This window comes from Dermacentor variabilis, chromosome 5 (assembly GCF_050947875.1).
Source record: "Dermacentor variabilis isolate Ectoservices chromosome 5, ASM5094787v1, whole genome shotgun sequence".
In the NCBI taxonomy this organism is placed as follows: Eukaryota; Metazoa; Arthropoda; class Arachnida; order Ixodida; family Ixodidae; genus Dermacentor; species Dermacentor variabilis.
The window spans coordinates 154,345,581-154,370,801 of record NC_134572.1 but is presented as its reverse complement, the minus strand read 5'-3'; the positions used below and the strand labels follow the sequence as shown (position 1 = coordinate 154,370,801).

General features: G+C 43.6%; 1 long non-coding RNA gene across 1 annotated transcript; it reads right to left on the bottom strand.

The window, feature by feature from the left end:
* Positions 1-12,765, bottom strand: LOC142582003 (uncharacterized). The gene is made up of 2 exons (XR_012828348.1): positions 12,405-12,765; positions 1-233 (listed from the first exon to the last, which is right to left on the bottom strand). It is a non-coding gene; the product is annotated as an uncharacterized LOC142582003 (long non-coding RNA).
* Positions 12,766-25,221: the final 12,456 nt, after the last annotated feature.

The window sequence follows — 25,221 nt, the reverse complement described above, 5'->3', positions numbered from 1 at the left end:
GAGTGGCCGAGCAATTGCGTGTAACACTTTATTGAACATCTCTAGTTGTTGTTTTTTGTTTCGATAATTCAAATAGCCGTCGTTGAGCGGCAAAGGTCATAATAATATTGATGCCGCCTATCCATTATTTTTACCAGGATTGCCATTCATCCCATTTCTTCGTCCACCGGCTCCCCTCGCTCCTGCATTACCTCCTCCTCCATAAGCGCCTCTTGGCCCGTTTCCTTGGCCTCCTGCGAGTAGTAGATTCACTTTAATGACCGCTGTTCAGGAAACGTTTAACAAGGAAAATATAGGGAACATTGTTACACTACATGTGGTGATTCACGTGCTTAATTAAAGACCAGCGTGACCAAATGGTCACGTTAGTCTGCACAGTGGATTTCAATACATTAAGATTAACAAAACGGCACAGAAATTGCCTTTGACATGCCGATTGACAGATTAGAGTTCCATTTATGGATACCAAGCGTCAGCAGCTGTCAGTCGTTTTGTGGGAGCTCCTCGCAAACGCGGGAATAAGTGTTGCTCTGCGAGTAACGTCGCGATGCATCGCTCCAAGGGTTAAGTGTTTTTTTTCACTACTTGTTTAAGCAATAGTCGGGTATAGTTACCTCCGTATTGCTCTTTGAATATGTGGCCTTCGATGAGCATTTGTGAAAGATTAATGTTTGATCTATCCATGAACGAGTACGTTATCTTGTGCGTTACCATATGGTCAGCTGGGCCTTTAGGATACCTAACTTTTTATTTTTTTAACTGCATTCTAATCTCTTACACGGCCGCTGGCGTGTTCCCGCAGTGGTTATTTGTTATTTTATTGTCTGTATAGGTAGATGTTGGAAGAAATAGCGAAGATACTCGAAGAGGAAGATGACGACATGTCAGTGATTTATATTGAGCCGCCAGAGGCTAGCACCTATTCTGATGAAGACTCGGCCGATGAAGACAGACGGACTCATTGACAATCTAAGCGAGTGGCAGCTATGAGCCGGCGCTGAAGCTGTTTTTTTTTTCTGAAGGACGCCGCATTGGTGGATGCGAGTCGGACCACAACGACCCCCGTGGGCAAAGTGACGGAACATCACAGATTTCTTCTGCTGTAGTTGATGCGGCCATTCCTGCGAAATTATCCACTGCTTCCAAGCGGTCGAAGGGTGATCTCCAGAAAAGCCTTGGCATATTTTCGGGCCCAAACTTTGCTGCTTACAGGGACTTTTCACCTGTTGATTTTTTCGAACTCTTTTTTGACGAAGCCTATCGTGCAGCTGCTAGTCGAACAAACAAGAAAGTTTGCGTTAGTTTGAATATGCCCGATGCGGAGGTTACCAGAGATTAATTAAGAAAAGTTTTCTTGGAGTGGCTTGTTTTGTCCGGCTATAACCGCTTGCCAGATAAAAAGTGCTATTGGGACAGCGGCACGGATATGCGCAACACGATGGCCTACAATGCTATGCGAAGAAATCGCTTCGTACAGATAATGCTATTCCTGCACTGTGCGAAATGCAAGCCTAAAACTTAGGGACAAGTTGGCAAAGTTGTATCCATTGATGGCACTATTCAAAGCAAGGTTTCTGGAGCACTTTCAACCTGTGCGTCACCTGAGCTATGACGAAAATGTGATTGAGTATTATGGTCGTCATGGCTGTAAACAGTTTATACGCGGAAAGCCTATCCGCTTCGAGTATAAAGTATGGTGCCTAACTGCCAAGAACGGATACCTTGTAAACCTCAAAGTGTATCAAGGCAAGCAGGGGATCCGAGAACATCTGAAAGATATGAAAAAGACTTCGGAAAAGCAGCGGCGCCACTTCTTCAAATGGTGGATGAACTCGCAGCGTAGACGCACGACCTTTCTTTCTTTTTCTATTTTGATAATTTATTCACAGGCATGCCGCTACTCAGGCATCTCAAGGCCCAGGGCTACGAAGCCACGGGCATAGTGAAGCAGAACCGTATTCCCAAAGAGTACCTTATCGCTCGACCACAATTCGTCAAGCGCCAAACTCGCGGGCACGGAGAGCCCGTGCTGAGCAACACTGGCATAATTGTTGTCCGCTGGATGGACATTTCTGTAGTAGTGATCGTAAGCACCATTCACGGTGTAGAGTCAATGTCATCTGCAGGGAGGCACTCTCATTTTCAGAAGAAGCAAATCAAGGTGGCCCGTCCAAACACTGTTGCTCAGTACAAATTTTATGGGAGGTGCGGACCAGATGGATGCAATTGTAGGCGCCTACAGATTTGAAATCCGTGGCAAGAAGTGGTGGTGGCAGATTTTCACTTGACTTTGTGATTTATCTATCAGCAACACTTGGACGCTAATTCGTAGCACAGGGTTCAACATCACGCAGGTGGAATTCCGCAGGCAAATTGCCCAAAGCTACCTGATACGATGGGACAATAAGCATAGAGGACCTGGTCAACGCAGAATCCCAAAGACTGGTGATGTCCTGACTGGTACATGGTATGACGAAGTGGCCCACTTTGTTGCACCAATACCTTATGGCAAGAGGTGGACGTGTGCATGAGATAATTGCAACAGCGCGGTGCACACAAAACGCACAAAGTATGACGTTGTCATGTGTATTCCACGGATTAAGCCATATCACACTAAATAAGTGCTAGACAATTCGCTATGTATGTTTTTTGTAACATTTCATGGCTTGAAATAAATGAAAAGGGCCCAGTGTGCCCATTTGGTCACGGGCTATATTTCCAAAACTAATTAGGTAAGATTAATAATTGTTTGCATGTGAATTATTGGTATAAAGGTAAGTCAATATATTAGATTTATGAGAAAAAAACACGTTTTCACGTAAGCTTCAATATATAAACATGCTTGATCCGCAAACATTTGCCAGACTTCAAGTACCCATTGAGTATACATATATAGAGTCAGAACGTGAGAAGCTAACAATCAATGCAGCACAAAGCTAACCAATAGCAGCACAAAGGGAATTATTTGCAGTTCCTACTTGAAATAAATAAATAAATAAATGGAAACTAAAGTGGACGGAAAAAAAATAACTGACCGCTAGTGGGATATGAACCCACGTTTGGGCTTTCGCGTGTGATGCTCTTTCTAATCCAACTTCCATCCACTTTCGATCCGCTTTCTGAGACACTAATGTCTATCTACAAGAATTAAACCTGGGAGTGTTATCAAGCACTACCACTCAGAGCCATAGCAGTAAATGCGGAACATTATATCTAGCGCAGGCGTCACCTAGTACGTGAACTTTTTGGGTGAAGGAAACCGCTCATAAACCCACAAATGCTACCTGAAGGCATCAAAGCTGCGGGATGCGAGACCCTCCATATGTAATGAATGAGAAGAAAGGAAACAGAGAGGTCCGATTTCTAGTAATCAGAACATACGACACTAAAAAGGAATCACACCAGTACCACCAGAGACGAAATGATCTGCGGTTCCTAATGGAAGAAAGAAATGATAAGTAAATAGTAATGAAGGGGGATGAAAAAAATAACTGGTCTTACACGTTGGATACGAACCCACGTCTTTTAATACATGGCATGACAGCTGTATTCATCATTGACGTCATGACACGTAATTCATGTTTTGTATGCATACATGTCATGCTTCTCCCTAAACCATTCTTATATATATATATATATATATATATATATATATATATATATATATATATATATATATATATATATATATATATATATATATATATATATATATATATATATATCAAGATGAAGAAACCCCCACGACGGCATCAAGACGTAGGAGGTCAGACAGACAGACAGACAGACAGACAGACACCAGACAGACAGACAGACAGACAGACAGACAGATCCAAAACACCAGAAGTTCGCAAACGATCCGTCGCAATAAAATATGGCCTAAGTTAACTCGGAGAACTACCTCATGTTCGCATACAGCCGTATAAAACCCTAAATTCAAAATAAAGAACAAACGCTTCCTACTAGAGCCAACCGAAATTCCCCTATAGTACGATGAAAAATACCACACGCTACTGTCCCGACGCAGGCGCTTTGACGCGTGTCCTTGAGACGTGGCCAGGATGGCCCGTGGCATCTTTGAGGGATGATAGCCACCAGAGAGTGTAGTAGTCAGATAGGACTGCGAAGGGTCAGCCGCAGATAAGGCGTGAATTTCGCGACGGCCCCAATAAGAATGAATCACTCTTTTCTGTGATGCAATATTTTAGGTCGGCGGCTGCAATGAGGCTGCTGGTAAAGGCACAATCCAGTCATGCCCACATTGGGCTAGACAAGAACAACGCCGAAGCTGTGGACAAATTCATCGCTACGGATTATCATGGGAACATAATTTTCAACATGAGCCAACATAAGTGGCGAAGTTAACACTGGGTCATTCCACGCCAAATCAACCAGAGGTTTTTCGAGCGCCAGAGGCATACATAAAAGCATCTGCGTATGTCGATGTTCAAAACTAGTTCTCCCCGTTTATTTTTCTTCCCAAAATATTTCTGCATATTTGTGAAAATTTATTCTTCTTCTCGATCTGAACTAGAAGGCATCAATCAACATTTCTTTTTAAAGGCACATTCTATGTCCTAGTCGTTCAAAGGGTGTGTACGGCAAGGAAATGAAGTGATGCGACTGCCAAAATAATTATTTCAAATAATTGACCAGTTCAAGTGCTCTTGGCACCGGCAAATGCAGGTAAATTTGGAAAGTCTGAAGTTTTTTCTCGGAAGACAAGGAAATCTAGGCCAAGCAAAAATAAATATAGAAAGTAGCCCGATCAACATAGCATAGCTGAAAAATATTTAAACTTCGAAGGTTCAGCAGAGATCCCTAAAATAAAAACTGTGATGTTCCAACTTCTTGCAAAAAGCATCGCGTCGAAAGGCAAACAAGCACCTTAAAAGGTCGGCCTAAAAATGTATCTGATAGAACATTAGGTAGCTGTGCATGTCTGCTGTGCATGTGAGAAGTTACCAAAAGATATCAATTATTAAATGCGAAATTTACTTTTACAAAATATTCGTACGTCGATCGCGCAGACAGCATAAGCATATGAGATCTTTCAGTCTAGCAAGGATAGATTAGTAATAAAATCAACACGAGAAAGTTCCAACAAACTGTGACTGCCGTTTTTTTTAATTATGGCTAAGACAAGTGACGTCAAGCACCGCAGCATCGACTCATATTCTTTTTTCGTTCTATGAATGCGAAAAGCGGACATTCAGCTGGTCGTACCACACCATACTGAAAAGGGCACATGTGAATTTAATAGCTGAGCATGTTTAAGCTGTAGAACAAACAGAGGTGTGCTACACCAGACGGCATTGTTCGCGCTTGCGTAGGCGGTAAGTTCAAATTATCAAGAGGTTTTCTACTTGTATGGTCTTACGACAGCATTTTGGCTTCCATAGTGTATGGCGCCAGTGCACTGCATGTCGTAATGCACGTTAGTATGTCCCACTTCATAGACACCGACTACAGGGGGGGGGAGGGTTTCTAGAGGAGATACAGGACCCGAGTCCCCTCCGGAGTTTTTCAGAAGGGGCAGGGAGACCTCCCACCCTTATGGCGATGCCACCGCCCACGTTCCCTCCCCCCCGTAAGTGTAATTACTAGTGTTTTGTTACCTACACAATTTGAGGTTTCTTTTGAGGTGCATCTAGCTTTTACGCTTAAAATTTTATTGCAGATATACACTTACTGCTTTGTGCTTCACGCGCACGTGAACGGCGTTTAATTGATATTTTCCGTTTATTTCTGCAAATGCTGACAAAAGAATAGTAGCGCATTAAAGCACTAGCGGCGGCTACCTCATCCATTTTTTTTTCAACTTAACATTTTTTGTTATATTGCCTGTCCGGACACGGTGCCCAGAAACATTGTACGTAAATATATATAAAGGACAAAGCTTATCTTATTTCTAAAGAGCAGGTGCTAGCCAATTAACAATTACTTCTAATGGAATTGATAGTCTATGCCTAGAGAATTAATATGTTGCTGTATGTTCACCTCGCTTCAGACCGGTTTACGTGCTTTGTTACCCCTAAAGAACCTGCAGAGTTTAGTGGCCCCTTGTCAAAAAATGGTCCCTTGTCAAAACGGCGTGTCAAATACGCATGAATGTTACGTGTCTCAGTATTGCTTCTCTTTCCAGTAGGCAATGGTAACGACTGACAAAAAAAAAGACTTCTAATAATATACACGTTTTATTAGGGATGGAAACATGGTCGTTTGCGTGCGCTAAAATAAATACATATAACTAACTAAGTAACCGAAATGAGGCCAAGCTTCCGTAATTAGAAATCAGAATCAATGGGAGTCATGCGCAGCAGCGCTTATACTCGGACTCACAGCCATCCCCTCCCCCCCCCCCTAAAAAAATATAGGCTGCACTTTCACTGGAAAGACGAAGCTGTATTGGTGGTAGCAAACAATAAGAGAATTACATGAAGGAAGGTAACACCACCGATACAGGCCAACCTCGATGGGGTGCGAGGGGACTCTCAGGCTGTGAAATTAAACTGCTGCCTAGAATGAGGTCTCGTAAATACTTGCATATGGCCTGCACTCAACAATTCTACGAGGTCACACGAAGTTCTCTTCCTGTGCAATTGGTATATATATATATATATATATATATATATATATATATATATATATATATATATATATATATATATATATTTAACAGAAAATTCAGTATGACACAGGCTAAACATACTGTGGTATGTTTAGCCAGAAACAAGTTATGGCCGAAGAAGCGCTGTTTGATATTCCCACTTATTTTAATAATCCACATATTATCCTTGCCCATCTATGCCGTGTAACCGGGAAACGTTCTCGAGAGCTTGGGTGCAGTCCACAAATTTCTAAACTCAATCTTCTACTGTCAGCCGAGCCGGTTCTTGCTTTTATTCTCAGCTTTCATCTACAAATACTGGCACGCATTATTGATCCTATAAGTGTTGTTTCAGCGTCCATTTTATTTTCGTATAAGAGTTATGTTCCTATTCTTTATATTTTTGTTATCTTATTTTCATCCTTACGATTATAATTATTAGTATTTTTACTTGATCAGTGCACTGCTCTTTCGACCCTCCAGTCACGCACACAAGTTGCACGGCTTATGTGGATTGAATATGTACATGACGTTCACTTCAATGTTGAATGAAAATGTATTATATTCAATTATATCCAATTGAATGGCCGCACCTGACGACTCACTGAAGATTCTGCGTTTGAAATTCTTTTATAGCATATATCGCTCGTTGTAATAGTTCTGTGGAAATCCGCAAACGTCGACATAAGTAATCAATAAAGAGAAAATGAGATATCCACCAGATAGTAGCAATTGCTACAAAGGAAACTCATACGGGTTCCTCGAAGGAAAAGCCTCGAAGTTATCCGGGACCAGGGCGAATTTTTCTTCAACTGCGAGGCTTTTCTTTCGAGGAACCCGTATGGGCTTCCTTTGTAGCAATTACCACGATTGGGTGGATGGCTCAATTTCCCTTAATTCATATATCATTTTCATACTGACATTAGTCCACCGAAATACATGAAACCACCTCCGTATATAACATAAAGAAAGGAACTTACGGAACTTGCTCTTAAGAGTGACATTATGCGGCATCTTTTTTTTTTGTCCAGAAAGCACGCGCCTAGAATCTTCTTTTGCCTGATTTTGTACTAACTCTATCTGTTGATGCTTTTGACCCTGGTTGGAGTGTATAAGTACTCTTTTATAAACTTTCGTATTTTGAATGAAATCACCCCTGCTGTAATGCCTTATTGAGGACGCATCTACAGAATAAATGAAAATAAATAAATAAATGTACATGTACTGAGGAACTTCCTTATTCTCGAAAATTCCGCTCTATGAGGACAGAAAAGTCGCGGTTTGGATGATGATATGTGAAGATATGTTGATATGTGCAGTTGAGCAAGACGAGATGCGATTATTGAGCTCCCACTAATTATCCCCTCTAGACGGAAGTGGCAAGCCTGGAAGCAGAAGTGTGCGACGAAACACGTCGTACATAAACTACAAATGAGACACGTACACAATTTCTGTCCCACGACAACGACGGTCCGAGGGAGTATAGAGAGGAGAAATGTTGTAATTAACAGGTTAGATTCGTTCAAAAATCCAGTATGGTTCAATAAAACGACTGTAAAATGTGTCGCTTTTAACTGGGGACACGTACAAGGGATCGGAGTAATATTTGGTTGCCAGGGCAGAAAACCACACTGCGGTGGGTAGAGTGGTGGCGGTTTTTGCGAGTATATTGGGAGATGGTGTTAATGCGGGCGAGGAAGTGGCAGTGGGCGAAGCGGGAAACGACTTGTACGTATCAAAGAACTGCCGAGGAGACAGGAACAGAGAAGAAAGATGCATCAAGGACGAAAGTTGGTGAGCGGCCGTAGACAAGGAAGAATGGGGAAACGCGGGTGATACATTGGGGTGCAGTTTTGCAGGCAAAAGTCACAGCAGTAGGATTGCATCTCAGTTTTTGTGGTCCGGCCTGATCTACATTGAGATTATGTCGGAGAGTGTAGGATAGAAACCCTCGGTCAAGCCATCGAGCTGTGGATGGCAGCCGCAAGTTGTCCGCAAGCAGTGCTAGTAATTCGAAGAAATTAGGAAAGAATAGGAGACAGAAAGACCTAGCCAAGGTCGCTGAGGAGAAGACGTGGTGTTCTACCGTGTAAAAAGATGTTCCGTAGGAAAAAGTCCGCAACATTAGAAGCTGTTGCAGAATGTGGAGAAGCAATCACAGCGTAGCGAGTGAGATGATCAACAGCTGTCACGATCCAGTGATTACCATTGGCGGTCAGAGGAAAAGACCCGTATAGATCTCTTATGACGACCTTAGAGGGAGAGGCAGGAGAAGGCAAGGGCTGCAGGGGTCCAGCAGTAGCAGATGTGGGGTGTTTTGCCGTGTTGACAAGGCACACAAGATGAGAGGTAGTTGGCTACTTGCTGCGGGCTGCCGCTCAACGCAAAAGTGCCTGCCTCGCTCCCCTGCTCGTCATAGTAGTCGCCTTGGGCTGCGCTATGCGAGGCGGCAACACAAGTTGGCAGCTACGACGGCGGTTGCTGCGGGACGTGGACGACGTCCTCTCCGTGTGGACCAGTAAGCTGTGCACCGCTTTATTTCGGCAAGAATACTGCAGCACTCAGCTATCCCTGGGCAACGCTAGAGCGCATGCACCGCTACATGATGCGGGCTGTCGCTCAACGCAAAAGTGCCTGCCTCGCTCCCCTGCTCGTCATAGTAGATGTTTTGGGCTGCTCTCTGCGAGGCGACAACACAAGCTGGCAGCTACGATGGCGGGTGCTGCGGGACGTGGACGACATCCTCTCTGTGTGGACCAGTAAGCTGTGCACCGCTTTATTTCGGCAAGAATACTGCAGCACTCAGCTACCCCCCGGGCAACGCAAGAGCGCATGCATCGCTACTTGCTGCGGGATGCCGCTCAACGCAAAAGTGCCTGCCTCGCCCCACTGCTCGTCATAGTAGTCGCTTTGGGCTGCTCTTTGCGAGGCGACAAGACAAGCTGCCAGTTCCAGTGACAGTTACAGCGCGCCATTAACGTTTTCTGCGCTTCGCCTGGTGAGCGATACTGTGTGGGTTTCGACAAGAATTCCTTCAATGAACAGTTTTCCGCTTCCTACGCCTGATTTGCAGATTAGGTTCCCGGCTGTTGTATATATGCATGTTTATATTATCTAACTAGTTTGCTGTGTACAATGGGAAAAGATGACAGTTGCATTTCCTGTCATAAGGCTCTGCCTACTGATCGAAAAATAATGACATGTGCTCTGTGCAAATATTCGTATCATCTAGGGCAGTCATGTTCTGGAGCAGCAGCTAACACTTTCACTAATATGATGATTGCTAAGAGAGATGCGTGGGTATGTAAAACGTGCAGAAGTAACAAGAAACTAAACACCGGTACAGAGACTGAACTGGAGGAAAACAGTGGTTCTGAGTCTTCACTGTTGGGTGAGCTAAGGAAAATAAGAAAACGTTTGCATTCTTTGCCAATTCTGCATAAGAAGGTTGATTCTCTCCTATTGCTGCAAGAAGAGTTCACGGCTGTATGGAAATCGGTTAAGGAACTCGAAGGATCGGTGTCGTTTTTGTCCAAGAAGTACGATTCTGTTTTGAAACAACAGGACATTCAGGAACGTCAAATGTCTGATTGCGCTGAACTGCCAGCTCTGAAAACAACGGTGCTAACTAAGGCAGCAGTAACACAAAAGCTAGAAGAAAACCAAAATGAAAGTAAGCAGTACAGCAGACTAAAGAATCTTAGGATCCACGGTTTGCCCGTGAAAAGTAATGAAAGCCTAACACAAACAATCACGCAAATGGCAGCAAATTTGGACCTCTCGGGGTTTTCGTCGGATGATATTGCAGCCGTACACCGCTTAAGAGCAAAAATCGGCCAGTCAAAAGTCAAATCTGTAATTTGGAAGGAAAAGTGGCTCGAAGCGCGGGGAAGCTTAAGAAACTACTTGAAGGTGCATAATTTCCAAAGATCTACTTCAATAATAACTTGACCAAAGTAAACCATGGTCTCATCTGGAAAGCGAGAACGAAGGCAAAGGAGGAGGGTTATCAGTATTGTTGGACAAAATGAGACAAGATCTTCGTGAAAAAGAATGAAACAGCGTCTCTAGTTCGAATTGGTAAACAAGCAGACCTGGAAACATTGCTTAGCCAACATGCCTTTTTCTTTCAGTTAACTACCAGACTTTAGTTCATTTAAAACAGAATTTCTGTGCAGTTCTGATGAAAATTTTACCATTATGAGCGTTAATATTCGAACTCTACGTAAATACTGGGACGAACTTAAATTTCTGGCTGAATCCGCAGCTAACTTTGTAGACATATTTGTGATTACAGAAATCAATGTTTCCCAGGCTTGCCTTGATACGTTTACCTTGCAGGGCTTTTCCGCACATTTCGTTACGCGAAGCGGGCGTCGTGGTGGAGATATTGCGCTCTATGTAAACGACAACTGTGAAGTTTCTTCTGTTGATGCATCATTTGTACATGCCGAATCTGTGATGGTGAAAGCTTGCAAGAGGCCATTTTCTGTCCATATCTTATCTAGTTATCGACCACCCTCATGCGGCCTTTCACGGTTTCTTGTTGAGCTTGAGGAAGCTCACCGGCATTGGAGCTCAGTGGACCAATTTTGCTTGATCGGAGACATTAATATCGATATTTTATGCACGGAAACAGTGGCTGTTTGTGATTATCTACCCACGTTTTCCGCTTATGGTCTGGAATGCACAATTGAAGCTCGTACTAGAGCCAGATTAGTTAATAACAGCCTTGTGCAATCTTGTTAAGATTACTTAGCGGTCAGAGCTCTCAGCTGTCCATTTAGGTCGTGTACTATTCTACAAAGGTTGGCGGACCAGTACTTTGTATTATGCCGTCTTGTATTACCGGACGTGTCTGGAACGCCGTCGGTCGAACGGCATGTGGGCAGCGCAAATGCCTTGTCCCCGTTCTTAATCGATCCAATCTTGATAAGCCTATCAGGTCGTTTGTCTCGGCATCCTTTACCAAAGAACATTGGTCGGGCAAAGTGTATGAAAGGTATGTACGCAACTGAAAAAAAAATTTCATTTACGTTGCCGATGGCTGATAGCTAAGCCCACTGCTGGATGAACACGGAAATTCCGGCTTCCATTTCGTATCGAGACACCTTGTGGAAACGCTGCAGAAGAAATGCTAGAGACCAAGCACTGCGCTTAGAATAGCAATCTGCAAGAAATAGAGTTGTTGCTCTTCTGTGTTGCACCAAACGCTCTCACTTTCTATAAGTTCGAACAATCTTCAAATAAGTAAGCAAAACTTGGTGTTTGGTAAATCATCTCAGAGGAGTGAGTTCGAGTAAGCGGCCAATTTTTCGTGCTTTTCAGCAACCTCCCACCAACAGTGACTGTCGCTCTCAATAGGCACTTTGTTAGAGCGTCCAAAAGAGCTGTCTCTCATTCACAACACTCGGTCGTTAGAGCAATCAGTATCTGCGTCAGCTTTTCTTCCTACAACTTTGAAGACTGATTTGGAAGAAATTCTATACAGTTTCTGACCTAACTAGCCCAATCGATATCATGGAGTATCTTTACACACCATCAGAAGGAACTTCAGTCCGCTGTCAGATATTATCTTGCATATACAGAATGTTTTTTGGAAGGTGCCGAAATTCCAGAATGCATAAAAACTGGACTTGTTTTACCACTACACATGTCAGGGACGACAGATAGTATTGAAAGCTATCCGCCAATTTCTACATTGCCGGTTATTGCTCACGTCTTAGAAAAACACAACTTGTTTGTATTCGCTCTCCACTCAAAACTACTTTTATTAACATGCCTCTCTACTTACATGAGTCAGACTGTGTTTCTTGTAAATGTGCGCCTCTCCCATACGTGGACTGTGTGAAATATCTCGGAATTTATTTTGATAGTAACGTATCGTGGCAGCATCATTTATCACTTGTTGGCTCTAAATTGAGGTCAGCAGCTTGGCTGTTGTTTAAGATCAAAAGTTTCACACCGTTGTCTGTAAAAAAGATTGGTATACATGCACTGGGTTACAGTGCGTTCAGATGTGGTATTATAGTCTTCGGCTTCTGTTCGGAGCGTTGGAGATGCAGAGTGGACAGGATTATAAGAAATATTCTTAAAATATTGCGTACAATTCCACAACAGTAACCGCTGCAAATTACTTCCTTGAACTTGGTCTACCGAATTTTAATTCATCGTGTATTGAAACAGTTGTCGTCAAAAACTTTTAGAATTCCGCACTGAAACAAAAAAGTACCGCCACAAGAGAAATTAAAGAACACGCCCCGTATGTAGTTTCTCGTTCAGTTACAAGCTATGGTGCCGCCATACGCTGCGCATATGTGCCAGACATATTTAACAATTTACCAAATGAAATTCTTAGTGTAAAATTGAAGAGCCCACTGCAAGAAATATTAAAACAGCGACGGTGAATTTAACCTCCTGAACTTTTTTTGCATCATAATATTTGCGTAAGCTTTCGTCGCTTTAAGTAAACAAATGTTAGCTTGTTCTTCTCCATTCGTTTCATCCATTCTTTTATTCTTCAGGTCTCATCAATTTATGTATTTTTTGTTCTTTTTCGCCATGTGTATCATATTCATAGGCATGGTCCTACAAGCCAACGGAGGCTTAGACCGGCCTGTTCTTCTTGTTTTGTGTTTTTGATGGCAATCAACATTATTATTATTATTATTATTATAATTAGGGACCCTCCTTTGGGACCCGCCGGACAATTAGGGACCCTCCTTTGGTGGCAAGGAGTGATACTGTATTAAAAGATCGTGGCTTTAAGAAGCAGCGTATTCTTACTTTCGTATTCTTTCTCTTGTTTATATAAATTAAGACTTTGAAAAGAATGTCGTCATTTGTTCAGACAATTGCCAACAAAACAAAGTACTCTCACGCATACAACCTCTAGGCCACCGCAACGTTTTAATTTGCTGCTATCTTGTAGCACTTGTTACTACATCTGGCCCCAAAGCTACACAAAATGAAAAAAAAACATATTTGCAATAGTAGAAGCTTGAGTTACTTATGTGTTTGCTGATGTTCATTACGTTCCGCATCATATCAGTATTTGTTTTATGTTTGTATTTGTAGGATAACAGTTTACCCTGTTCCCCAAATAGCTCAGACGCAAAATCATCAACTTCTTTCTCTGGAGATTTATAGCCTACGTCGCAGCATGAATTTCCTGTTCTTAAGACTTTAAAAAAAGTATACATTAGTTCTTGTAGTCTCCATTCCATAGGGTTTCCTACTACCATGGGCCCTTTGACGAACGGAACTACACGATCCTAATGTTCTCTTATCATTACGAGTGTATTCACGGACAAGTGTTATTCAAAAAAGGCGAAGGCTGCATCCTGAGAAACGTGACACGTAGCTCCTTGTTCTAAAGAAGTTCAGTAGCCAAAAGAAAAAAAACGAATGCGCAGGTATTACCGTATGTAAAGTAGCTGTTAGACAATATAAAGAAGGGCGCAGCCAGATACAATGCGCGCGTTGTGTCTTATGTGTCGTGGTATCCACAAATGGCAACCTTTAAACATACGATCATGCCTGTTTCTGCTTTCCCTTCTACCGGAAAGGGCCCCTCACCAGGTCCCGTGGGAAACTTTGGTTTTACGTTGGAAGTTCTTATGTGCCCTCTTGGGAGCTTTCTATCGCAAGAGTTCTGAAACTCGTTCAAAAGTAGCACAGATAGAAACATTCGAAGTGCCGTGAAAACATGACGGGCTTCAGCGCCAACATGGAGAGTCTGCAATTTCCCGCGTCCAGCTTCTGCAAGCGAAATTACTCCCTTTCATTGTGCCATACCATAGCCGCAGGTCCGCGAGACTCGTAAATCACGAGCCCTGCCTTCTTTTTTTTTTCTCTTGCTTCGCTGCGCACTTCCGGTGATGGTCTCGCGCACCGACGCTCTCGTATAGCGCAGCGCACGATTTTGCGCGTTGTACACGAGAACATCTGATTAATGGTATACATCAAGGCTACGTGAGCACTGACCTAGGCTCAGGTGGATTGAGAAGCATAATATTCAGCTGCAAACCGGCATAAAATTGCAGTTAGTTTCGTTTTCTGTCCGCTTATTCACGACGTGTGAACAAGCAGACCAAACGAAAGTACGTTACTCTTGCTAAAGCACGGACCAAATTAAGAGTCGCAGAAATTTGGTTTGTAGGTTTTTAAAGAGAAAAACCTAAGTGGCTCGTTGGAATGAATGGCTCATACGTAAAAAAGCCGCGTCTAGTGAGTCGTCCAAAAATATCTTCATCGTGTGGATTATAAAGTGCCATCAGCAATGGCTCGTGAAAAAAAAAACATCGTCAAACATGACTCACACGCGCAATTATCATGAGCAATAGGTCATACCCACATAATATGAAGAAGAAATGTGTCGACTGCGAAGTGATGGAGGGCGAGGCGGCGAGGGACGTTGCTCACGCGGGCCCCATCGGAATTGGCGGCAGGCCTCGAAACTACGCTACGGCAGAGGATGCTCGCCAAACGATAAACGAGGTGCGACGTGCGAGGACGCAGGAGCAAGGATCGCGAGTGTTGCATTCACCTCCTGGCAGGATGCAGTGTAAAGTCAAAGAGAAACAAGTGGCGACTGCGGTTTTGGATACAGTGGACTGCGAAACGACGAAGACAGCGATGACACGTGTACAGCAGGGTTTGTTCTTCGTGTATTACAGGACTCTAACATGATTCCGAGCTTCAATATTTCTCTAAACATTAAACTATCTAGTTAAGCGAAGTACAAAGAATATACATGCTATAGCCTAGAAAATTTTTCGAACTCACGTGTCGCAGTGAGTGGCCTTTCGGCAATAGGAATTACGTAGGTCACTTTAGCGTCTGAGCTTGACTCTCCAGCTGCGAATGCGGTTATCTTGAATAGAAAGGTTCTAGGACTTTGGTGTGAAATTTCAGCTTATTTCAGGGCATTCGGAGTTGTTATACGGTATATAGGCTGTTTTCTGTCCACTCTATCCTCGTCAGTTACAATGAGCACTTCTTTGTCATGCACACCCTCCACACTAAGACTTGTTGGCATGTTATGACCGAGACCTGGCTTAGGACAGTTCTATATGTAAAAACCTTCTGGTGTGTTGATGACTTCTTTCTCTTTATCACACTTTGCCTGATGAAGCCAGCATCTGGGTCAACCAGATGATCAACAGGCTTTCCATTAGTTTTCCCAGCGTCTCTTTTACCAGGGTGCTGCTCATAGATATCTGTCTTCTTGACGTTATGCTTACTTTCAACCGTAGCCACACCTGCTGAACCTATAGCATGCGATCGAAAAAGTGCTCTACATCATGTTGCTCCAAACTCATAACATGTGTGACAAGGCCTTCAGGAATACCCTAATTTATTTACGCCCTCTTCATACTGTATTATGCTCCACATGATAAGTGCGATGATTAACATCTGTTGGTTTTTCAGTGTTATTCCTGTCCAGTTTGCTGAAAGCTATACGGAGGGTATCAAAAGCAAAATACTGCTGCTGGACATGAAGTCCATAAGGCAAGGGTCGCTATAACCACACATGTCACACAAAATGAAAAAGGTCACTGAGTGTATAGGCGGTTTACTTCATACCCAACTAGCTTGGTTCTCCCTTTGCAAGTGAGTAAACTTATATTACCCCGAAAACAAGGCGTGCGCCGGATGCTGTGTCCCCTGCAAAGCTGACGGTGTGTACGAGATCCTGACCCCCCACAGCGGCTACTACACTGGGCAAACAGGCTACTATAATAACGACTGCCCTTACTAACATGTTAATAACATGCAAACGGGCAGAAAGTTGGCAATTCATTGGGCCCAACTGCAGGTGCAAGCCACTCTGCCACCAGGTGTGTGTTGTTCACCGGAACTGGAGCTATACAAATGCAGATAAAACAATGGCGTTTGAAAGTAGTAGTTTAACTATATTCTGCACAAGCAGTGCTACCTGTAGCGCTGGTAACTTATAGCCACAATTCATGGCTGCAAAACCATACAAAGGCACTATACTTGAATTATAAACTTCTGTTTATTATATTTAGAGTGGCCATATATTGCAAGCACATATCATTCCGATTGTGCGCAATATGGTTAAATGATCTCAACCATGATAGCGATTCCTAATCTGAAATGCAACAAAAGAACACATATAAGCAACATATTGTAATTCAAATAGACAAAAACAACCAGTCCACAGGATAAGTGACAGGCTTCTTTTTATTAAAAAAATGTCACATGCCACCAGCAGTGGCTAGCAAACTTCCATGCTTGCGCGAGAGAGACAAAACTTAGCAAAATGCTGCAATCACACTCAAATGTAAAACGGCCTTGGACACAAAAAACCGACATTATCTTGTACAGAATGGAAGGGCACGACTCCACCCAAGAACACTCTACGGCACCACATACATGACATGGTGTAATAGGTGCTCACATGCCCTCCCCATAAAGTAACAAACAAAAGCAAAATACACGAAAAACATACCTTAAAATGCAACGTGCAGAGTCTGAAACCAAGAAAGAACTACCCAATTTTGGTTTTGCTAAGTCTTTCAATGACCAAAAATCTCAAGCTATCTCGTCATTTCTCAATGAACGTGCACAGCTGAAAAGGAAGGAAAGAAAGCCTAATAGCAGAGCCGCAGAAGATGTGAGCAAATAAACATACTTTGCTTACCAAGGATACCTCTGATTTAGTTGTGGTCTGACTTTGCACAATAATTGTGTATAAGCTTTTGTTGTTTAGAATGGTTTAGCAGATAGGGAAACAATGGTCGTGAAAGTACCAGGTGTACGCATAGTCTATGCACAAAAAGCCACTGCTTTCTTACTTTTATTTTTTCTGTACTACTATGCAAGAATATTTAAGCCCCTTAATAGCACTGCTAACAATCTACTGCAAAACAAAGATTGGGCAAGTTGTAACATAAGAAAATTGCACTTTCACTCATAATGCGAAATAATGATGCAATAGCTGGTGAAATATGCGCAGGAAGCTTGCTTCACATGGTGTGAATTGAAGCCAACACTTGCCAGTGCAAGTCAGTAATCTCCTTTAAAAAATAAAATAAGTACAAGTCGTCTTTATTTGTGGGAGTTGTGCCTTCCAGTGTTGAAGTGGAAAGCCTTGTCCTTTCTTCCCCTTTTTCATATCCAGATCTGGCCACTGGTCTCCACCGAAACAACCCTTTAGCTTGTTACTGCTGAATGAGTTTTGGTTTTCTCAAATCTGAGAAACGCTGTGCTTGAGGAAAGCAAGACACAAACAACTCCATTCACAATGTCTGAGAAGCCAAGCACGAGATGATTAGTCAAGCAGATGCACCCACTCACGGTCATAAAACGTTAGAAAAAAATTAACACAGGACTGCCCTCACGAGTGGGAAGGTTATGCGTCAGAACTTGAAGGTGAGGATACCAGCTCTGTAAACAGTACAGACATTGAGCAGGTGTTAGCGAACAATGGCGCTAATTGGCTAGATCGCGCTCTCCAGGATTAGTATTCATCCTGTCTCTACCTTCAGTAAAATTAAGAGTTGTGGACTGCCAATCCTTTTATCATAAGTTCGAATCCTTGCAACACAATAAGAACTTTACTTGCAGTATTCTAGCAAGAAATTTGGGAATTTCAGGGACACCACCTGTAGACACCAGAGCAACAGGAGAGTTAGCCATAGCAGCTATTGCCGTAAGAAAGAAGGCTGCCATAAGCCCAAGAATTGAAACGGGCACACAACATGCCTTTGTTCTGGTAGTGGTCCGCTACTTTGCTACTACAGTTAATGATCTCAAATGAGTTCAACGAGCAATAGTTTAGCACAGAAAAAATATTACGCTTGACAGTTGTATCTAGTTGTACAATTTTGCCTATGTAGCCTTAAACAACCCTGTACACACTTACCTAAAGCACATGAGTGGCATACTGAAATAAAGCTTTTTATATTGGTTTGGAGAAAATTCATTTGTTTCGACCTAAATGTGTATTTATATACTGCACATACGTACATTCAGTATACCTTATCACAAACTGTTAAGTCAGCTTCTTACTTCATCACCAAATCACTCATGCAATTCTGTGCTGGTGCCGGTTTTACCTGCATTTCCACCTGTGCATTTGGTAAAAGTCTGGCTGTTTACTGTAACTTCATATTTCAAATGTTTGGTTGCATAAGACGCTTTGGCGACACTGGGAACCCTAATACCTGGGCAGGCTTCACGAAAGCCACTAATACCCCCTCGTTGCAGACTGTGCTGAACATCCTCCTCCGTTCGAATGCGACTAAGAACCTATGTATCCTTCCTCCGAAGCAGCTGGTATTCGTGATGATTTGATGGAGAAAGAGGCTATTGTCGCACCTGTTAACCTTAGGCCAGAAACCAATCTGGCATACACGGAAATAGTCTCGTCTTTCTCAGATGGTGGTTCGGCCTCGCGAGGCACATTCCTTCAGTGAATTTGCACGCTGTCAATGTGAGTGAGATTGATCAAAGCTTGGCTATAGGGTCAGGTTTGTTGCCTGATTTCGGTAGTGGCATCATAACCAAGTGTGTCCACTCTGTGGGGAATTCGAATATTCCTGATTTCATTGATTACAAGCAATAGTACTTGCTCTCTAGTTTCGGCAAGATTTCTCAACATCTGCAAAATGACTCCATCGTTGCCCCGTAAGCTTTAAGAGTTGACATGCTCGAAAGCAACGACAGGTTCTGCCTTCGTAAAGAGTCTTTCCATTCCTTCCTTCGCAAGTAGTCATTAAGATGCGTACAACTCTGGTGACGGTCAGTCACTGTGAGGTAGTCGGAAACAGCATCGGTAGCTTATTCCTCAAATTTCTCAGGTGCGCACTGAAAATTGAGCAGCCTGTTTCCAATAGTATTACAGGATTTGGTTCATCCTTCTATAGCCTAGAATGTGTCACAGCTTACTGAGACCTATACTTTCAAATGGCACGCAGTGGTTCATCCCCTATTTCCCGCACGTTTCTTAGCATGACATCTTGCCGGCTCAGTGTTGTGCAGATCATTGATCAAGGTTTGTTGTGTGCAGCCACTAAATTATGCAGTATGTAGCTTGGCTTGCTCACCCCAAAGTCACAGCAGGTACTTGCCAGGGCTGGATGTTGCCCTAGTAAGCTCTAGTTCGCATGTTGCTCTTTGCACTGTGTAAAGGATCCGTGTTGCTAGCGATTCTTCAACACCTGGATTAAGGCCCCAGTTGCCCATGCTAGGTAAGTGTACTGCCCTTCTGGTTTTAATGGAGGTTGTGCAGGTGGGATAGTTGGTATCATTTGTTAATTTGAGGTCTGTGGTGCCTCCTTGGTCAAGGCGGCATCCTCTTAGCCGTATGTCTTTGCATCCCCAATGTGGGTGATGTGCATAGAACTCGCATCGACTCAGTATTCTGAGCTGGGGAAAGGAAATTTGAAGATGTCAAAGCCAAGTGAAGTCGTCTCGGCTGCAGTGCCTGGTTTCGCGACAGAGGTATACCAATGCCAAAACGACTTCATTTCATTGACTTAGCTTCCAGCACACCGCCACAACTTTCTGATAAAGAGGTGCAGTATAGATTAATGTTCTGTTAAATGTGTAGAGCATCCGTGGAAACAAAGATGGCTATTTGATCCTGCCCTAATAGTGCCTTTCCTCACCATGCCCGATGCTCTATAGCTGCTTGGAGTTAGCATTTGTCTGGTGTTGTGCGTCTTCTTTCCTGGAGCAGCAGAACGACGGGTTGACCCTTTACCAAAACAGCTGACCTAATTTGGTCGCACTAACGCTCAAGCTGCTGCTTCTGCTGCATACAGTCTGGAGTACCGGTCACGCAGAACGATTGAGGGGGGCTATCAATGGAGTATTGTTAGGGTTGTGGATGTCGACGCCTTTAACAATGACAGGAAGAGATTCTTGAGCCAAGATGACCATGCTTATTTAATGAGGATTTGGAGGAGCTTGCCGTGCTGGTCCATGTACACTTCCATCATCTGTTGTTGCTGTTGGTATTGCTATTCAATCTGAATAATGTGCTGTTGACTGAAGCTTTAACTAATTTGCCTTGTTCAATGAGAATATGTTGAAGCTTGGCATACAGGAGTCACACGGCTTTGTCATTTCCTTACGCAGAGTTTGAGTCGAGGGAACACGTCCCTCAGTGGACGGTAGCTGATGACTGGTGCAGCCTTTTGTGTTGAGGCTTCTTGCTGTGTTTAACTTTTTTGGTTCACTAACGAAGGAAACTTGCAGGACGAGGGCCTAGCAGAACGTGGGCCTCCTGTGAGAACTGCTACGCTTCGCTGTGGCTGACTGCAGGTGCTGCCTGCTTTCCCCACCTCATCTGGCTTCCTCCTGTAGCTTGTGGTCCACTTCTTCCCAAGCTGCTTACCTTCAAGTGCAAAGAGGCGAGCAGTTTGCTCCTTGTAGTCCAGCTGCTGAATTTGACATAGTACATCTGCTAAAGCCACGCTCAGTTCTTTATCAGATTCAGTCATCATTTCAGTGTGATGTCTCAATGTACTGCGGTGGCCAGGTTTCCATTTTGATAATCGGGACACTAATTGCGTATAGCCCTTCATTCTTAATGCAAAGGTCACAAAGTCTTCTGCTTGTGTGAGAGCCTTGTTGTGTCTGTATCTCGCAGCAAGTCACTTGATTGTTTTCTGGTGTAGTCACATTTATGGGAGCTGGAATACGACTGTGCAGTAATCGCTTACACGGCCATTGCTATGTGTGCTTCTTCAAATGCAGCGCCTTTGTCATTTGGCTGCTAATATAGGGACTGTTTCCGAGTCCAGTGCTTCCATTAGAAATTTGGGTGTTTCTACTTGAATATTATGGACTATACATGGAGGCTCGCCTTTGCTGGGGTGCTGGTACACACTGACTTCAAGAGAATTATACAAATCAAGTAAAATCAAAGTTCTGCGGGTTGGCGGATGCAAATATTGTGTTGCCGGTTGTACATGGTTATGGTAGCCGTGTTGGAAGTAGGCCACGTTGGGCTGCAAGCATCTTTCACCTTTGCGTTCGTTTCAAGTGTTTCGGTGGGCCTGCACATATGAATCTTCCTGAACGATTTCTGAACTTCTCGTCAACCGCCGTAAACTGGTTCGTAGCAGTGCAGATGAATCGTAATGACCCATAGCATGACCCATGCTTGCAAGAGCTAGAACCAGTGCAACATCAGCAAGAGGTGTATGTTCAACCGACTTTATCTGGGACACTTGAGGGCTACCTGATTACAATATAAACACATTTGAAGAATTCAAAAATGGTAGATTGCTGCTTTACAATAAACAGAATAATTTTGTATGTATCAGTGGTAGCTTTCCTTAGAACTTGCTGTAGACAGTACAGTAAGGGCACCTAACAAAACACGTACGTGGCAGTCAGCAAACGTGAATAAGAAAGAAAAAGCTTTTGTCAAATATTGCGTACAAAAGATGGTCACAATTTGAGAAGCACGTGTGTGAACGCGTCCACATATAGAAGCTGTCAAGCTTTGGCGATGCAGTGCACGTCCCGCTGTTATCACTATATCTGTTTATCTGTGCGAGAACCTATATCAGTACCTTAGTGGCGGGTTCTCCGCATTGCATGACTTGGGCCACGCGGGCGCACTCAGCAAATAAAGGGACAAGGGGCGCCTGAAATACAGATATACACTTGCTACCTTTGCAAAAAGTAACGCCCGATTTATCGCAGCCAATCAAAATACGAGACAGAAAGCTGCGCTGGATGCGCTCGATTGTAAACCACGTGATGCAAACATCGCGTTTGCAAACGGTGTCCCGCATGAGGTGATTAGTGTGCGATTAGCTTGTTGGGATGCGTACGCGAGTTCGTCCTTGTGTGTACAGTCGTCAACGAATGAAATGCGACAACGCGACCGTGAGCCCTTAAATGGATTCTGTGATCAATGTTAGTGTACGGGGAATCCCTCATACATGGCTGCGCCAATGAGGTAAGATAGGCTCGGATTCATGTGGCGCTCGTGCTTTTCAGTTACTCGCCGTCTCACGTTTCACCGCGTCAAGTTATGTGCTGCGGATAATATCGCCTTTCATCCGCCGACGATTGTACGTAAATCTAGTACCGGGAGTCACTGAGATATGATGGCCCCATTAATGTAAGAGGCAACCAGATTCACGAGCGACTAATGTGCTTTCAGTTACTATCTGTAGTACGTTTGTCAGCATGGTAATATTTGGCGCGGAGAAACAGCACTCGCAATATCGTGTTTCACATGCTGGCGATTCCAAGCATGTCTGTGGGTGCTCGTACCTTTGCCAATGACGTCCATGCTTTTACTCAAAACATATTGGGAGGTTTCTCGATAGCAAGCGTACGGAAAATCTCCGCCGCGCTTGACGGTTTGACGAACGTATGTTGGAGAGAGCCGGGAAAAGTGCCAGAAAACGCCTGCATTGGTGGAAGTGGGTACACGCTGCGAAGGCATGAGCAGCATTCTCGAAAGCTAACATTTACGAGTTTGCGGCATCTGACGCGTCGGCCGTCTACAGATGACAACGTTATTGGCAGACGGGGAGGGAGAAGGGAGAAACCGCGATTGACGGTCGCGGATTGTACTTTCACTATGGTTATAAGCTATGTACCAAAAACCCTAGACTCAGTCGACTAAGTTACCTAATGTAGCTTTCTTTATGGGTTTCCTCCCTAATCATGAGGTAATAAAGCGATTCTGATAGGTACGCCTCACTGCGCGATCAATTTTATCACTGCACAAATTTTCTGCATAACAGATATAGAACAAGACAGAATCGAAAGTGTAGAGCAGCCCTGGGGTCCAGCGGCCAGGGAAAGCTCAAGCGACAAACAGAAAATGAATTTGGCTTCATCATTTGCACCTATCCCAGCGTTGAGCAAGACCAGGGCTCTGTTTTCATCTTTCACTAGGTTTAGCATTATTCCGAGATGCCTTCAGAGCACACAAGAATGTCCTGGGGCTCGCCGCCATCACACAAATGCGGTGCCCTTACTTTCGGAGGTTCCTCTAATCCTCTACATTTAGCTGCTTTACTTTTCGTTACAACATAAAACCATGACACTAGCTTCCTTACGTTGCATACTTTTGTTTGTTATTTTTGGCAAGTACTGTCGTAGGTTGTAAAGACATAAGATCAGCTGAAAAAATGAAATTATGGGATTTTACGTGCAAAAACCACTTTATGATTATGAGGCACGCCGTATTGAGGGACTCCAAAAATTTGGACCACCTGGGGTTCCTTAACGTGCACCTAAATCTGAGTGCACGGGCGCATTCGCACTTCGCCCCCATCGAAATGCGGCCGCCATGGCCGGGATTTATCCCACGACCTCGTGCTTAACAGCTAGATCAGCCGATCAGTCATCAGCTTCATTGGCTCTTTGTAATCTTTATCCGGAAAGGGAGGCTGACATGTTAAAGGCACTTGAAATATTTTTTATCTGTGTTCTTTGACACATGTAAGATGCTTAGAAATTATTTTAACCATGCTGCGCTCTGCTGTTCTATTTAAGGCACATGGAAAGTGGTGGCATTAAAAAAATGACCCTTTTGTTGCACTTGTCCCACGCAGCAGCTGTATGGCATAGCACCATTATATAACACATTCCTATGAAGGCCTCAACATTTTATACAACACCAAAATAATAATCATGATAAAACCTAAGCGCAGGCATGACACAAACCTAATAAAACTCACTCAAAGAATCCATTCAACAATGCTGGTCAGTGCCTTCCAACAGAGCTATCCCGGAACAGTGGCATCCCCACCCAACTAGGGTCAGGAAACGTAACCTTCAGCTTCACACCTTTTCTCAAGCATTGCGTTACGCAGGAGGCATGTTCATGTAGGCTTTCATCGAGTGGCCATGTGAGGTACAATGAATACAGTGGAAATGCAAGAGTAATTATTTTAATATTGTGTTATAAATGCTTACAGCAGCACTATTTTACGAACCTTCAAAACTGATGGCAGGAACAGAGCGTACTGTAGTGGATATGGTTACAGTGTGAATACTGTCGAAGTAAATGCGGAGGAGTCTGCAATGTTTAACATGGCATGCTCCTGCTGCTTATCCGTCGGCTATAGACAAGGCCAGATGGGAAGTACAGTGCTAGTCACGGTTGTCAGCAGTGGTGTCTCCTTGCCAAGCAATGTCCTCAGGTGACATCCACTGTAGAGGTGGGACCTAGAGCACCACATCAAAGCGTCTGAAGATGCTGGACACAGTGCTGGCATGTCTGAGGTTCTGATGTTTGGAATCCCATCTGCTTGCGTCTCTCAGGCAGCCATGCGCTTTTTCAAATGGCCATTTTTCTCTGGTGCCATAATCCTTTATTGGCCTTTTCTTTGTCATGACACCTTACTTGGTAAACAGCCTCTTGAACCTGTTTCAGAAGTATGTTTGCCTGGGCCAAGTAGTCGCAGGGCACCTGGATCATGAGGATAACACCAAATAAGAATGAATTGGAGGGCCTAGTTCAGTTTATTGTTATCCTCGAAGAGAAAACTGCAGAGTAAGTGCATTCTATCAGTACTAAGCAGTAGCTAAAATATGGCGGATAACAAAGAAACCTCAAAACCAACAGTACCGTGCCATGCATGGTGGATTAGACTATG